The 16418-nt window shown below is 35.4% G+C and overlaps 1 protein-coding gene and 10 non-coding genes across 12 annotated transcripts in view; all 11 read right to left on the minus strand.

Annotated features, from left to right (window-relative positions):
- The window catches only part of LOC111055199 (roundabout homolog 2-like), a 261699-nt gene that overhangs the window by 61512 nt on the left and 183769 nt on the right, over nucleotides 1-16418 (minus strand). The window lies entirely within an intron of this gene.
- Trnar-ccg lies at nucleotides 2435-2506 on the minus strand. The gene has a single exon. It is a non-coding gene; the product is annotated as a tRNA-Gln (tRNA).
- On the minus strand, nucleotides 2607-2678 carry Trnaq-cug. Its single transcript has one exon. It is a non-coding gene; the product is annotated as a tRNA-Gln (tRNA).
- Nucleotides 2949-3020, minus strand: Trnaq-cug. The gene has a single exon. It is a non-coding gene; the product is annotated as a tRNA-Gln (tRNA).
- On the minus strand, nucleotides 3120-3191 carry Trnaq-cug. Its single transcript has one exon. It is a non-coding gene; the product is annotated as a tRNA-Gln (tRNA).
- On the minus strand, nucleotides 3291-3362 carry Trnaq-cug. Its single transcript has one exon. It is a non-coding gene; the product is annotated as a tRNA-Gln (tRNA).
- Trnaq-cug lies at nucleotides 6757-6828 on the minus strand. The gene has a single exon. It is a non-coding gene; the product is annotated as a tRNA-Gln (tRNA).
- Nucleotides 6929-7000, minus strand: Trnaq-cug. The gene has a single exon. It is a non-coding gene; the product is annotated as a tRNA-Gln (tRNA).
- Nucleotides 7101-7172, minus strand: Trnaq-cug. Its single transcript has one exon. It is a non-coding gene; the product is annotated as a tRNA-Gln (tRNA).
- Trnaq-cug lies at nucleotides 7273-7344 on the minus strand. The gene has a single exon. It is a non-coding gene; the product is annotated as a tRNA-Gln (tRNA).
- Nucleotides 7708-7779, minus strand: Trnaq-cug. The gene has a single exon. It is a non-coding gene; the product is annotated as a tRNA-Gln (tRNA).

Genomic DNA, 16418 nt, shown 5'->3' on the forward strand with positions numbered 1-16418 from the left:
TTTCTGCCTGCAATCAACTCAACCTCAATGGTTATAATGTTATTGCAAATATTGAAATGTTTGTTAATGATGCAGATAAGGTTGATAAGTGCAACAGAGAGAGACCTTCATTTGAATGACATGAGGCCAACATCATGTCAAACGATTTCTTTGAGCAGGATAGATTCGGGAGTACATTGACATTCGCATGCATATTCACAAGTTGCACAGATAGAAGGACACGCTATTGCTTTCAACATGCATTTTCACGAGAGATGCGCGCATTAATACAACAGTTATATATTCATTCCACAGGCAAATGTATGGATTTATTCCTCTGCTTTGCCATTCCAGTATGTGTAGACATGGGTTCTCTCCCTCACTCATTAATAACCCCTTCAGTATAGCTGATCCGCGTTGTTTGACAATCAAATGCAAATGGATTATACATGATTTTTGTATCGCTTCTTTCTAGGAGAAGTTTTGTTTTTCAAACAAATTCAATGAGATGAGAGCATGAAGAAGAATTCTGTTCTAGTTATCTTGATGTATTGTTCAGTCAACGAGATCTCTACTGAAATGTTTGTAAAAATTCTAGGATATTTTTCATGTACTTAACATTATCAATTAATCCGTAGCTGCTATACCTACAAAGATATCAAATTCAAATGACTGTATTTTTCGAAAACATCACTCCAGTAGGTCATTTACCAATGCGTTTGAAAATACTGGTAGTAAACCTTGAACCATATTTAGTTCTTTTCATCCAGTATAAGGATTCTTGAACCTATCTTCTCAAAATTATTTTACAAGCTCATTTTAATTTATTGAAAAGAAAACTTATCTTGGAAAAACTCACCATCACCAGTATGAACGTTCCAGAGAAAGTGATCTCAACATACCTAGAAACGAGAAAAAAATTGAAACATGGTTGACACATGACAAACAATCACAACATGGTTTTCGCTAATAGAATTGATTGAGTTATTGTAGGTTTTGTAAATGACTTGTTTTAGGGATCTGAAATGTTAAAGATCAAATTTTAATATCGTATAGATGCTGAAATTACATAAATATGGCCAAATGTACCATTTCGGTTTGAACAGGGATAGATCAGCTGCTAGTTCAAACCCGGAATGAAACACACATTATAATAATTGCTACCTAGAATGATGTGATGGTAGATAGCGTTGAACGTGAGTGGTGCATATGGCCCAAAAATTACTCTAACATTACGAAATCAATAGACATTTTCGTCAAAAATATGACTAATTATTATTTCATCAGTTGCTACAGCACAACACAATTTATCATTTCTTCATAGCTCCTCACTGTTAAATACATTTAACAATGTTCCTGAGTATCAATAGAATCCATTATTAAACCACTTCTCAAGATATTTCCCTCAAATATAATTCTAGTAGAATAGTTTCTTTTCTCAACCCACATACTTGAGTGTTGTTTTTTACACAGAAGCCTGCCGGGTTGTTATAGCAGATGGTAGGGAGATCTGAAAAGTTGGGAGATTCAAAGATTGTGGGTAGTTGGAAGTTTTAATTAACAGCCTGCGGGTATCAAGCAAGTGAACAGTGCGGTTCCGAGAGAGATAACACTATAAGGAAGAAGGGATTGTTAATCTGTTACTTAAAGAAAACAAACCTAAATAAGTTAGGAATAGAGATGTAAACATGTATTTCATAGCGGAAGAAAGAACAAGGAGGGAATACTGTATTTGTACATTACGGAGTGAAGCAAAGTTATTTAGAGAAGGGGAAAAGAGAAAGATGTCAACTAAGCGGAGTGAAACACCACTTCATGCAAATTGAAGTCGGAGATTGGAATCAAAACTTTAAATGAGTTACTGTATCGCACAGTACTGGATTTGCTGGAACTCTCTCATAGATACTATTATTATATTGCTTTATCCAAATTAGTGGAGTATCGAAATTCGTCTCATACTCAGTGATAAGGAATTGAATTCAATAAGACATGAAAGTGAGTATAGTAATAATATGGTTATGGGCATTGTCAGTCACTTGATAATGAATCCCACAAAAGTTGAATACAAATCAAATGAATTCAAATCCTGAGCATAATAAATTGAATGGACTACCTTGATATTAAATGTTACCTGATCAATTTTATACTCATACCTGGTCAGTTATTATTATGCTACCTTGATATTACAGGATAATCTGAAATACTGCATTATGATATTAATGGATATAATATGGAACAAAGATGGGAAATATACTACAAGTTACCAAACTAAAAGAGAAATATATATGGTGAACTTTTTTATGTTATGGAGGAAAGGAGAGATAAGAACGACATCCTATTATTATTTTCATGTCTGATTGATAGCAATTGCTGTTGATAGAATGTAATGATAATGAAGAAAAATAACAATGTGAAAAAACTAATTCAGATTTTCAATAGAACTGTAAAAAAGAGAAGGTCCCACCGAGATTTGAACTCGGATCGTTGGATTCAGAGTCCAAAGTGCTAACCATTACACCATGGAACCTTGTTGAAGAATATTTGATTGAGTCAATCCAACAATATAACAATTATTTTTATTGTGAAAAATCGAAAATAAGAATACTCTCACAAACTCAAAAAAGAGAAGGTCCCACCGAGATTTGAACTCGGATCGTTGGATTCAGAGTCCAAAGTGCTAACCATTACACCATGGAACCTTGTTGAAGAATATTTGATTCATATAATCCAACAATGATGGATTGTTTCAATTATTATAAAAATGTGAAATTAATATACACTTCAACTCAAAAAAGAGAAGGTCCCACCGAGATTTGAACTCGAATCGTTGGATTCAGAGTCCAAAGTGCTAACCATTACACCATGGAACCTTGTTGAAGAATATTTAATTCATGTAATCCAACAATGATGGTTAGTTTCAATTATCATGAAAAGGTGGAATTAATGTACTCTTCAACTGAAAAAAATGAAGGTCCCACCGAGATTTGAACTCGGATCGTTGGATTCAGAGTCCAAAGTGCTAACCATTACACCATGGAACCTTGTTGAAGAATATTTAATTCATGTTATCCAACAATGATGGATAGTTTCAATTATCATAAAAATGTGAAATTAAAATACACATCAACTCAAAAAAGAGAAGGTCCCACCGAGATTTGAACTCGGATCGTTGGATTCAGAGTCCAAAGTGCTAACCATTACACCATGGAACCTTGTTGAAGAATATTTAATTCATGTTATCCAACAATGATGGATAGTTTCAATTATCATAAAAATGTGAAATTAAAATACACATCAACTCAAAAAAGAGAAGGTCCCACCGAGATTTGAACTCGGATCGTTGGATTCAGAGTCCAAAGTGCTAACCATTACACCATGGAACCTCACAATAGAGAATATCAACAGAAAAAATTGTCAGTGAATGGAAAAAAGTCGAATAATTTGTTTTCATCATTTATAAAAACCATTCTATGAAGTAGAATGACTACATTTTGAACATTTGCCAAGTTGGATTAGAAATTGAGATTGGAATTTATCAATAATGTTGCATAGTAAATAATCACCAAAACAATTTCTTATAAATGTTGATTCAATTGATTAGGAAAGCCAACAGAGCAAAATTATTGATTGGAATTGTTGATTGCTGGCAGAAATTGCTGATCGCAAGAAGCTCTAAATGAATCACGGATTATTTCGTAATTATTTATTTGTGTATGGATATAATTTGAAATAGAAATACAGTAACACAACATAGTGATATGACAATTGGAATTGAGTATATCAGGCAACACTGGTTATAGAACTGGGTAGATAATAAAGAACACTAATTAACTATCTTCAACACTATAATTATTATGACAATTTTGGCTGAGCTGATATACTCATGATTCAGCTTCCATTAAGGTTCAGACCTTTGAAACCATGGAATTTTTGATTGAGTAATGTGTTTGCAGGCATGTATTTCCTCAAGAAGTATACTGTATTGTAATCAATGACCTGTATTAATACAATAACAATCAAAAATGTTAATAATTGTGTAACGGGATTTGTTATGCTAGTAATTTCATTGAATAAAAATTGATTTGATTTGATAATTTCATTGAAAGAGATTCTTATTTACTCCTTCTTGAAAATAGAATAAGTTGAAGTTATTGTGTAAGCATAATTATTTGTGAAAAGAACCAAATTCTCCGCCAATGATTTATCTCTCGTACTGAATCCCGTTGACACGACCACATGGTTTCCTCTAATAAAGATTTATGCCAAATGTATTTGATGTAATAAGCGGGATGTTGACGGTAATAATACGTCACACACTTACTTTATCACTGGCAATTAGCGATGACGTTCCCTCCGAAAGCCGCGCTGAAATATTCGTGTTGATTTACAACTCAAAATGAATCACGGATTATTTCGTAATTATTTATTTGTGTATGGATATAATTTGAAATAGAAATACAGTAACACAACAGAGTGATATGACGATTGGATTTGGGTATATCAGGCAACACTGGTTATAGATAACTGGGTAGATAATAAAGAACACTAATTAACCTTCTTCAACACTAGAGTTATTATTACAATTTTTGCTGAGCTGATATACTCGTGATTCAGCATTCATTGAGGTTCAGACCTTTGAAACCATGGAAGTTTTGATTGAGTTATGTGTTTGCAGGCATGTATTTTCTTAAGCATACTGTATTGTAATCAATGACCTCTATTAATACCTGTATTAAAAATTATATTAATTGTGTAACGGGATTTGGTATGCTAGTAATTTCATTGAATAAAACTTGATTTGATTTGATTATTCAATTGATAGAGATTCTTATTTACTCCTTCTTGAAAATAGAATAAGTTGAAGTTATTGTGTAAGCATAATTATTTGTGAAAAGAACCAAATTCTCCGCCAATGATTTATTTCTCGTACTGAATCCCGTTGACACGACCACATGGTTTCCTCTAATAAAGATTTATGCCAAATGTATTTGATGTAATAAGCGGGATGTTGACGGTAATAATACGTCACACACTTACTTTATCTCTGGCAATTAGCGATGACGTTCCCTCCGAAAGCCGCGCTGAAATATTCGTGTTGATTTACAACTGACAATGAATTTTCACCGATCGTAAATGGGAAATGCCATGTGAACAGGCTAGAACATGGCCGCTTTGCCCATAAAAACTGTCAACTGACGCAGTAACGCACTCGTATTATGAAGATTGATTGTGGATAATTCAACATTCAACAGCCAACGCATGGATGGAGCAAACCAGTGAGTTGATGAACCATCCTGATTGCAGCACATTTAGTTAGTTGATCACTCTCCATGAACTAATTGTCAATTGACACTAGTTTGTTCAAGCGAACATTAATTGTAATCTTCTAGCATTCGTTCATTCCTAAGATTATCAATATATTTTTCTATCGATTGAGGATGTTGAATTGAATGTAATGAAGGATTCAAATAATTTTTGTGATAAAGAAATTCACACCCATAATCCATGATAGTATTATTGAATGAGCGAAGCGAATTCTATGTTTCAAGTCAAGCGGCGTTTGTTTGTTTGTACCGCAGTTACAGTCGCAGTTATGGTCTGATTTGGATAAAATTTGGTATACAAGTACTTTGAAACAAGGCGCATAAACGTATGTATTCAAATTTTTTAAATTCATTCCCGTTTCAAGATGGCGGCCCTTTATTCGGAAATTTTACCCTAAAAATCAACCTAACTTATCAATACTTTATCAGATCAGGTTCAAATTGGGCTCATTCTTCTCAACTCTTCAAAGCGGTATTATTTCATGTATAACATGTTGAAAATTTTCTTATTTTTGGCATTTCAATTCTTTTTTTAAGTCCCAATTCAAGTTTCAGATTTTTTATCTTTTAAACCGTGCTTCCGAGCTCAAAAGTGTAGGGGACCTTTATTCTTCAGCGCCCAAAGGTGGTCTTATTTCATATATCACATGTTCAAAATTTAAATAATTTAGAATTCGATCATCCCCCCCTTACAAAGTCACAAATTTCAGATTTCTTATCTCTTTAGCTGTGCATCCTAGCTCAAAAGTGTAGAAAACTTTTATTTTCCAGAGCTCGAAGGCGGTCTTATTTCATACATTACATGTTGAAAATTTTGAATTTTTTGTAATTCAATTATTCACCCCCCCCACCCAAGACTCACATTTCAAGTTTCAGATTTTTTATCTTTTTAACCGTGCATCCTAGCTCAAAAATATAAAGAACTTCTATTTCTTAGCGTCCACCACCGATCCTATTGCATTTATATTATTATACTTCAAAGTCTAAATCCAACTTGTATGTGTGTTTGTGTGTGAATAGGCGGGCGTGTGTCAATAGTGATTTTAGTGAGTGTAGCGAATTCTACTGTTCTCTGAACTACTAGTTGAAGTTATTCAAATTTTATGAATGTGAGGTGTGAATAAATAGACATGTCCCAATTGTTTCAATTATACAAAATTTATCTGAGCCAATAATGAAAGTGTTGAGGAGATAACAATAGAATTGAGATCAATGAAAAATTACATACAACTTTTCTTATTAAATGCTGAGGAAAAATAGCAAGAGATTCGAAAGAAGAGAAGGTCCCACCGAGATTTGAACTCGGATCGTTGGATTCAGAGTCCAAAGTGCTAACCATTACACCATGGTACCTTGTTGAAGAACATTTTATTGAGTCTATCCAACATTATAACAATTATTTTTATTGTGAAAAATCGAAAATAAAAATACTCTCACAAACTCAAAAAATAGAAGGTCCCACCGAGATTTGAACTCGGATCGTTGGATTCAGAGTCCAAAGTGCTAACCATTACACCATGGAACCTTGTTGAAGAATATTTTATTGAGTCTATCCAACATTATAACAATTATTTTTATTGTGAAAAATCGAAAATAAGAATACTCTCACAAACTTAAAAAATAGAAGGTCCCACCGAGATTTGAACTCGGATCGTTGGATTCAGAGTCCAAAGTGCTAACCATTACACCATGGAACCTTGTTGAAGAATGTTTGATTGAGTGAATCCAACAATATAACAATTATTTTTATTGTAAAAAATCGAAAATAAGAATACTTACTCAAACTCAAAAAAGAGAAGGTCCCACCGAGATTTGAACTCGGATCGTTGGATTCAGAGTCCAAAGTGCTAACCATTACACCATGGAACCTTGTTGAAGAATATTTTATTGAGTCTATCCAACATTATAACAATTATTTTTATTGTGAAAAATCGAAAATAAGAATACTCTCACAAACTCAAAAAATAGAAGGTCCCACCGAGATTTGAACTCGGATCGTTGGATTCAGAGTCCAAAGTGCTAACCATTACACCATGGAACCTTGTTGAAGAATGTTTGATTGAGTGAATCCAACAATATAACAATTATTTTTATTGTAAAAAATCGAAAATAAAGATACTCTCACAAACTCAAATAATCTCAAATACTGCATTATGATATTAATGATTATATTATGGAACAACAATGGAAAACATACTACTTGTTACCAAACTAAAACAGAAAGATATATGGCGAACTTTTCATGTTATGAAGAAAAGGAGAGAAAATAACCATATCCTATTATTATTTTCATGTCTCATTGATAGCAATAATTGCTGTTTGATGATTGAATGTAATGATAATGAAGAAAAATAACAATGTAAAAAAACTATTTAAGATTTCAAATAGAACCGTAAAAAAGAGAAGGTCCCACCGAGATTTGAACTCGGATCGTTGGATTCAGAGTCCAAAGTGCTAACCATTACACCATGGAACCTTGATAATGATATAACAATACATTTCTCTCATTGCGTCAAAAATCAAAATTATTTTATTGTGGAAGTTGAAGATAAATAGAAATTGAAACGCCAAAGTACGTTATGAGAATGGTGTTCAATTCATTATGAATTTGGTATGACCAGAGACAAACAAATATTTTATCCTGTATGACACAGTACGATGTACGATATGTATCATCATAGAGATGCACGATAGTAATCTGTTCCACTTGTCAACTACCGTCTAATAGAAGAATTATAGCAGGATTGCCAAGTTCAAGAATGATTGACTGATCACTAATGACTAATACACTAGTTTACATAATAGTATTTTTTGATAATTCAAGGTGAACTTATCGCTGAAGACAATAGTGAACTCGTATCAACACAGTTCAAAATTGAAATTATTGATACTCTATTCTGATAATCAACAATAAATTGTCAGACATAAGACTCTATTTTGTCAGTAGAAATTTTGCTTCGCTTCATAGAAATGATAGTCTTGCAAGTTGTTTTTCTCTTATATACCTTCTCATTGTCATTATATATTATGTTTCTCTTTTCAAGAAAGAATAACCTGTAAGTATTGTTAAAAACTTTTATATAAGAAATAAAAATGTATTTTTTAAAATCTGTCCATATCAAATTTCGGAGCAAATTCTTAATGCTGACTCAGAAAGAAGAATACGATTCATTCAAATTCTATCACTGGAAGTGTTATGTCAATACTCAACACATAAAAATACTGAATTTAGTGAATGTATAGCTTATGACGTAAATATTACGCGGGAATCGGTTGTTTTGTGAGTTATTTATATGGCGGTTGAGAAATGAGTATAAAAATATAGAATGAAATAAATACTATTTTGAGTACGATTTTGATCAATAAATACTATTTTGATCAACATTTGATCAAAACCAATTCAAAGCAATAAAGTGTTTCATTTACTGCTTAACTGCACCTTTAAAATTTGAAGTCGAGTAATTTTCAATCATGCACCATCATTCCAAATATAATAGAATCTAACCTACAATTATTATTACAGTACACCTAATAACACCTTTCATTCTCCGTTCTACATTATTCGTTTATCAACTTGCAAATAACAGCCAGGTAATACAGCTGAGAAAGCAACCGAAGTCAGCTAGCAAGATTCGCACAGCTATAGTATAACACATCACGCACCCCATTGATGGAAATCACTTTCCATGTACATTTTCTTAACAAGGTAGCGGCAACGTTGCAATCATGTCAGAAAATGTAATTATGATAATGGCCCCGATGGGGATTGGAAAATACACTACGCTAGCGACAATGGTTGACGCGATTTTCTTCAGAGGTGAGGAAAGCTTACAACACGTTCTCTCTCCCCCCCGTCATCATTTCTCTCATCTCTATTTCATCTCCTCTTTCTCTGAATTATTCTCCTACTCTCATCACCCTCATATCCCACACTTTCTTTCTCAAACCACGAACTACTCCACATATTTTTCATATGTGTTGTGTGCATAACAATAGTTTCCGCGAAATAGAAAAAATAACTTTTCTTTTTCATCCTTTCCCAGTTCTCTATCTCCTAATATTTTTCTTTCCTCTCTTACACTTAAGTTGATCATATTTAAAAAAAAAACTTTCTTGATACATTTCATGTTTCACCACTCTTGAAAACTCATTCTGCTGTCTCTTAGACTACCTTTTCCTGTGCATTTCTATTTCTTGAAATTTCCTTCCTATGTCTTGATTGAAGAGTTCATCCATATATCAATAATATACTACACTATCTATAATAAACTACATTATCTACACTATCCACACTACTCATCTACACATCTAGCTTCTCCAATTTAGACCAACAAAATAGGTAGCCCGAAAGAAACCTTCCAGGTTGTTTGAATAAATATATTGAGTAACTAGATAGATGAGATATAAGTAGTGTAGTTGGTGTGGATAAGTCTATTAGAAGTCATATTAGAGAGAAGAAGAATATTCAACTGGAATCAAGAAATGTATTAGATATTTGCCTGAATCTATTTGACATTACTGCAAAATAATATAATATTTTCTCATCAATCTACATTGTGTAGATTTCTTCTTTTAAAATATTTGTCTGAAATAGCAACCACTTGTACCACGTAGGGTGTTTGTCAACCCATTTTTTATTCCCCTTCACACTTCACACACCACCATACTACCCAGGACCTCAAGGTATCGTGCACATGTATTCAGCCTATCCTGTCAAGTTGACTCCAAGTTCATATCTATATGAGAAAGTCTGTGATATATACATATTGAGGGACCGCCTGTGGCTAGTTATCAAGTTGGGATATCACGTGACTGAATCACGTGACGTCACGCTATCACACTAACCACCCCTAGTTAATACCGTAGGCCACCCGAGATGTTGTATCGAACTTAACCTGCGTCAAAGTATTTGACTCTTGTAGGTTGGACTCTGCTCTAGGCTCATACTGTGCTAGTGTGTTGAGGCAACATTATCCTGAGTGTGTATATCCAACACATTCACTGCATGTGTGTGAGAGGTGAAACAAACTTTCTTCCTTCAACCCCTCCCCATGATCACAAATCACTCTCCAAATTCCCCAATAATTCAGTTTCCATCCACTCCCCCCTTCGCACCCATCACGAACCACCAATCTCAACCAGCTATTCTCATTCGGTCGTATTTACACACTGAATACTGTTATTTTGATCGACTCAAACCAAGTCTATGTATAGAAATCTTGTTTGATCTCGCGTGAGAAAACTTTATTTACTCCGTATTTAAACGCATGGTTAAATGTATACGAATACGACCTCGTAATCTTGTCGTGGACATGTTTAAGCCGGCTACTGTGTGTTTAATTTGTTGTTGTTTTTTGATCTAAGTATACCATTGAGAAAGTGAATGGATACAATATTCGCAACTTGCTGTTCTACTTGCATTCGTGATAAACAATTTGTAGTCGATCCAAATGACAGAGATTCAACATGTGACATGCCTTATCCCAGAGTGGCAGAGGTTATTGGATTAGTATTTCTAATAAGGAAGTTGAATCAACTATTGTGAGATCTGAAAGTGCCCAGTATGAAGGTGTGACAACCATACTTTTGGCAAAATTTAAACTCATTATCGTTCCGGTAGTCAGTAAAATAATGTTAATTTATTGAATCCAGAAACTTACATAACTTCCCTCTGTAGATCAGCTACTCAGTATCCACTTGAGTTTATTAAGAATGATGAAACAATTGAAACAATAAAAGTGTAGTTGGTGTGGATAAGTCTATTAGAAGTCATATTAGAGAGAAGAAGAATATTCAACTGGAATCAAGAAATGTATTAGATATTTGCCTGAATCTATTTGACATTACTGCAAAATAATATAATATTTTCTCATCAATCTACATTGTGTAGATTTCTTCTTTTAAAATATTTGTCTGAAATAGCAACCACTTGTACCACGTAGGGTGTTTGTCAACCCATTTTTTATTCCCCTTCACACTTCACACACCACCATACTACCCAGGACCTCAAGGTATCGTGCACATGTATTCAGCCTATCCTGTCAAGTTGACTCCAAGTTCATATCTATATGAGAAAGTCTGTGATATATACATATTGAGGGACCGCCTGTGGCTAGTTATCAAGTTGGGATATCACGTGACTGAATCACGTGACGTCACGCTATCACACTAACCACCCCTAGTTAATACCGTAGGCCACCCGAGATGTTGTATCGAACTTAACCTGCGTCAAAGTATTTGACTCTTGTAGGTTGGACTCTGCTCTAGGCTCATACTGTGCTAGTGTGTTGAGGCAACATTATCCTGAGTGTGTATATCCAACACATTCACTGCATGTGTGTGAGAGGTGAAACAAACTTTCTTCCTTCAAACCCCTCCCCATGATCACAAATCACTCTCCAAATTCCCCAATAATTCAGTTTCCATCCACTCCCCCCTTCGCACCCATCACGAACCACCAATCTCAACCAGCTATTCTCATTCGGTCGTATTTACACACTGAATACTGTTATTTTGATCGACTCAAACCAAGTCTATGTATAGAAATCTTGTTTGATCTCGCGTGAGAAAACTTTATTTACTCCGTATTTAAACGCATGGTTAAATGTATACGAATACGACCTCGTAATCTTGTCGTGGACATGTTTAAGCCGGCTACTGTGTGTTTAATTTGTTGTTGTTTTTTGATCTAAGTATACCATTGAGAAAGTGAATGGATACAATATTCGCAACTTGCTGTTCTACTTGCATTCGTGATAAACAATTTGTAGTCGATCCAAATGACAGAGATTCAACATGTGACATGCCTTATCCCAGAGTGGCAGAGGTTATTGGATTAGTATTCTAATAAGGAAGTTGAATCAACTATTGTGAGATCTGAAAGTGCCCAGTATGAAGGTGTGACAACCATACTTTTGGCAAAATTTAAACTCATTATCGTTCCGGTAGTCAGTAAAATAATGTTAATTTATTGAATCCAGAAACTTACATAACTTCCCTCTGTAGATCAGCTACTCAGTATCCACTTGAGTTAATTTATTCATCAATTATTAAGAATGATGAAACAAATTGAAACAATAAAAGTGTAAATGAGTCATGCCTAATGGAAACCTCATTGAGAATGAAGTGATCATGTCCTGGTATTTTTAAGCTCTGAGTGACGTCAAGAATTATATGATTTCTTCGAGCACGGAGTTGATAGGATTTGGGTAGAGGAGTTCTTGAACCTGGTTTGTTGTAGGCTCTTGAACTCATCCACCTCTTTGAACGTTCCCAGAAAGCTTTCAAGGGTGCATTTCATTCTCTCGACACTCCTAACCTACATATTTCTCCAACGACGACGTTTTGTTTGATGTTGTGTGGAATTTCAAAAATTCTCTCGCAGTGGAGCCTCAAGAGTGCTTCTCACAAATGGGTGAGTTTACGCAACAGGAATAAAACAGAGAACTCGGCGTTAGGGGTGGGGGGATTAGTGAAGGTAGTCTGAGTGTATGGGCGGAGTAGGCAGGCATACTTCAAGACGTTGCCCTGGGCATTCAGGAGTTTCGTTTTGAAATTGTTTTGTATCTCTTGGAGTGTTCGGCCTGCCCAGGTCTATCAGGAGGTCGTAAGTAGTACTTTGTCCGGAAAGCTACCTCGGAAGCTTTCAGGACTTGGATAAAGTAAACAAGAACTGTTCAACAGATACAGTTCGAGTTCTTTGATGTGGCAGTGCCGTTGAGAACAACGCCCCCGGTTTAATTAACTGCTCCTCTTCTGTTTTTGCTATTTTCAACTCTCCCTCCTCGTTCTCACCCACTCTTTGTATTTATCTTTCACCAACGTCCCCGTACAAGTACTGCTGAAACCATTACCTTCTTTTTCTGATCCTTTCACTTTCTTCCTCTACACCTCTCTGAAATAATAGCCTTTGCTGTTGATGTCTTTCGACATTGGATGCTATTTAGTAGCGCTTAATCCTGACTCCATATTCTTCTCCTTTTTCACATCGTAGAATTGTGATCATAGCACTTGTGGCATCTTCTCATCAGAAATGTCGATCAGCAATGATGAAAATAATGAAGATTCATAACATCAAAAAAGTTAATTGAGAGGAATATAATTTCTAAATATACATGGAATCAATTCATTCAACAAAAGTCATAAGGCCCTTTGACGGCTTAAATGATATATTCAGGCGGTGGGACCTTCCCGCAAGGGACTCCCCACCAGCAAAAGCCATATGAATTTACTTTTAGTAGATATTTGCCATATCTTAAACGGAATACCTATTGAAAAAAACCATCAAATACCTCAGAGCAAACTGAGTCATCATAAACGTTCCTGTTTTTCTTTGAGTATTGCCTTCGGTACCTAAGGATTCTTATTTAATATTGAATACTATCTCGAGGGATTCATAATGTAAGTTGACATTGACAACGTGCCAAAATTTTTGCCTGGAAACTAGAGCACTGCTTCGGAAATATGTTGAATTTAAACTGGAGTATGTTTGATATATTTCCACTACCAATTCGCTGAATTACTAGAGTTCCAAACTCACAGGAGCCGACATAGCAATAAAATTCAGTGTTTATTTAACTTAACAACAGTCGGACACGGTGTATGTATGTGTGCTGCCCACCAGACCCATCTCATTTAGCAGCTTTGAAGTTGCACCAAAAGAGTTTTATCATTCTGTGCTGGTAACTGCTGAAAGTAATATTTTATTAGCGTTGCAAACAAGCCCCGCTTCCGGCGTGGTTTCAGTAAACACGGGGCATATGGATGCTGTGAGAATGAGGGGGGGGGGCTTCTAACTAACTCACTGGGGATGAGAGAGTGAATCTAAGGGACAGCCAGAGTGAAAGTGAGAGAAAGTAGAAGAGAAAGAGAGTGAGTAAGAGAACGAATAGAGTCCGCTTTGATGTTCTCTCCACATATCTGTATAATTAACAATATTCCCTTATGCTCGCAGACATCAACCAACAGCTGAATAATAATCTAAACAATGCGACAAATAGAGATCCAAAACCTCACTACGCTATTCTCATCTCTGTCATCACCTAAATAAACTCACTGAGTCCAAATAGAGCATCCCAGGAGAATTTTTAGGAAATACGGAAAAATCTACCATTCAATCTATACATGTCATTATCTCAATGAATTCGGCTGAACAGAATTTTAATTCAAAGACTTTTAGGGTCATATATGCACCATACGTTCAACGCTGATCTATGATTACTCAGGTATGGTCGCATTTAATCAGTGTTTCATTCGAGGTTCAAACCAACAGCTGATCTATCTCCGTTCTATCCAAGGTTGTGGCCATGGTGCATATGGACGTTAGTTTTAAGGTGCGTACAGATATACGCGCCGCGAACATGAGCAATTCACTTTCAATCAGCTGATTATATCTGTATTTTTACAGAAACGGTAAGATACAGATATAAAAAGCTTGGCATCAGCTGATTGAAAGTGAATTGCTCATGTTCGCGGCGCGTATATCTGTACGCACCTCTACAAAAAGAGGTTATTAGTGTTTGAACTCCACGGATAAACAAAGATTATAACTGAGTGATGAAATACCTCATTCCTCAATAACTCTTGCGGGGGGGTTTACGTTCACAAGTCCACAATTCATCATACTCACTCACTAATGCATTTTTCGAATTGTCATATAGGTTTCCAATTACTTGTTCATATATATGAATTTGAATGAGGAATGCTTCTGATAGAAACACCATTTGAAAAATATGCGATGCTTGGAATCGTCATTTTAATATTATTTTGAATGAATTGGAATTTGTTTTGATTTCTTAGAGAACCCCATATTGCGTGATTGATTTCATTATGAATGGCATTAAAATAACATCATTTGAAATTTCTCAATTCACGACTTTCCCAATTGGAAGGTTCTTTCGACAAGATAATCACAAGCAATTTAGATGTTCAACAAATCATGCATATTCAATGAAGGGCATTATTGGACTGATAAGATCATTGAGCAGCTATCCATTTGATAATTCCATGCAAGAAACGTGTTCGAGACATCACACCGACAACTACACAGATACTGCCAACAGCCACCCGGAATTAATTACGCGAAAAACAAATTAAAATCCATTAACATGCAAATGAGAGATGCGTTTCTACGGCAGCGACGTTTGAGAACTGGAGGAGAAGACGCCAGCGAAATTCCGTCACGGGCAAAATAAACTCCGGAGCATCCGCTCGATTTTGCTGGAAAATGAGGGTGAACACGCAGGACCGATTCGGGGTTCCAGCCTCAAACACGGCAGAGGGATTCCTCTCTAAGTAGGGAATGAATACTGTGAGCCACCACGTGGAGAGCCGGATATGCATTATGCAGAAAGGCCAGACTTTATGGACATCCCGGAATTAAACATTTAAAAGCGTGCACTCTGGCTTTTCATTTCTCAGCTGACGTATAACTCAGCGCCAACTGGAAATTACAAGAAACTGACAAATGAGATGGGGTGAATACACAAGCAGCTCCCACTTCCTGACACATTCCTATGAAAGAACACAACTTGAGACAACTTTTACTTTCCTCGAACACTCGACGCTGACACGATCTTGCACCTCATTAAGCTTGGCGAAGATTCTAGGTGAATGACAGTGGAAATCTGAAGGGGTGGCGACTCTACTTCTCCTGTTGCATGAGTAGGCCAAAGCTCATGTACATCTATGACGACAATCACGTTTTCGTAGCGTACTGCGTTGAGCATCACACTACAGAACGGAAAAAATTGCAACTTATGAGACTTATATGCACTATGTGTCAAACGGAAAACATCATATGAGATACCAATGAATGTATAGCGCACTAAGTGTCGAATGAATAACATCATTTATATGAGATACCAATGAATGTATAGCATATGTTTCTTCATAATTCATAAGTTCCTTGTATCCTTGTAGGCCTACTTATTTCCTTGATCAATGATGATTATTATACTTCTGGAATGTAAGTTACTCCAGTTTTAATCAGATTAACTATTAATAATTCTTCATTAGCATAGTAAAATACTCGTTCTCAACCACTGAAATACTGAATTATTGTAATTTAATTTTGATCAAGATCTCGTAGTTCAAACGCTTTTACCAGGACATCCA

This window comes from Nilaparvata lugens, chromosome 5 (assembly GCF_014356525.2).
Source record: "Nilaparvata lugens isolate BPH chromosome 5, ASM1435652v1, whole genome shotgun sequence".
Classification (NCBI taxonomy): domain Eukaryota; kingdom Metazoa; phylum Arthropoda; class Insecta; order Hemiptera; family Delphacidae; genus Nilaparvata; species Nilaparvata lugens.